This window comes from Protobothrops mucrosquamatus, unplaced genomic scaffold, assembly GCF_001527695.2.
Source record: "Protobothrops mucrosquamatus isolate PMUCROS unplaced genomic scaffold, P.Mucros_1.0 scaffold2553, whole genome shotgun sequence".
Lineage (NCBI taxonomy): Eukaryota > Metazoa > Chordata > Lepidosauria > Squamata > Viperidae > Protobothrops > Protobothrops mucrosquamatus.
In genome coordinates this window covers 107219-108666 of record NW_015388613.1, presented here as the reverse complement: position 1 = coordinate 108666, position 1448 = coordinate 107219, and positions in this window count along the sequence as shown.

Below are 1448 nucleotides of genomic sequence, written 5' to 3'. Positions count from 1 at the left end.
AATAAATAAATAAATAAATAAATAAGGTTTCCTGCCTGAGCAGGGGGTTGGACTAGATGACCTCCAAAGTCCCTTCCAACTTTATTATTATTATTATTATTAGTATTAAGATCTAGATTACAACTGGAGGCAAGTGTCGCAAAGGTTATTGTATGGTTCTCCATACAAAACAATTCTGCTAAGACCCAAGGGTGGTTGGGCTTAGTTCTCTTATGACTATATAGGGATTCTACGCTGATCGCCCTTTTTACTCCCCCCCTTTTCACTCCATCCTCAGGTTCTGCCATCCCTTCTCCTACAAATTATTTTTTAAGTGTAATTATCACCCACTGTACCTTTCACATTTCTTTTCGCTCCAAATTCATTACTAATGATTTTCACTAGGCTGAATCTCTAAGCCTGACAGAAGAACATCGAACTGCTTGGAAGCAAACCAAATTGGGGTCACCATGGTAACTTTGGTCTTGCCCTCTCTTAATGTCCCCTAGGTAATGAGCAGAAGAGAATGGTACACCTAGGAATTCTGTCAGGTGTGAAAGACTAGATCAATAGGCGAAGTTCAATTAAAATTATTTATTGCCAGAAGCCTATTCTCAGGAATCTTTTCTGCTAAGACCTGAGAGTAATTGGACTTAATTCTCTTATGACTACATAGGGATTCTAGGCGGATCCCCCTTTTCATTTCACCCCTAGGTTCTGTCATCCCTTCTGCTGCAAATTATTTTTTCAATGTAATTAGCACCCACTGTACCTTTCACACTTCTTTTTCCTCCAAATTAATTTCTAATGATTCCCCCAAATAATTGGGTGGCAAATATGCGAATGCAGGCACAGTCACATACATGCATGCAAACTCAATGAAGGGGACTGCAGTCTAGCCAACCCTGATGCCAGAATAAATTATCTTCGTTATCCCTGGGATCAAGAGAGTCTTACTTGTTTAAGAGTTAATCTCTAATATTTAAAACAGGTTCCTGCCCTAGAGCTTGGTCAAATTAAGCCTAACTCAGATTTTTGTGCATCTGGCATTCATCTCTGATATATTCTTTCTTTCTAACTTTTCCTTCTCTAATCAACTTTCTCAGATTTTTTAAATAAGGCTTTAATTGCAGCTCTGTCTATATATATGGCTAAAGACCTTCAAATGTATTGAACTACAGTTCCCATAAACCCTTCACAGTACCCACACGGGCTTGGTGTGACAGGCACTGTAGTCCAGCACATCTAGGGGCACTGAACTGGGGAATGTTGGAAACTTTATCGTCATGGTTATGGGCATGCTGTAGAAGCTTTCTGATTTTAAAGGCCTAGAAGCAGGACAAATTGGATGCTACTGTATTTACAGTATTTACTTAGAATAATCGTGGGCTGTTCCCTGACTCCACTGGATGACATCGCCAGGGCCCGTTGCCTTGGCAGAGTGAGGAAAAATTCTCAGGGATGACTCA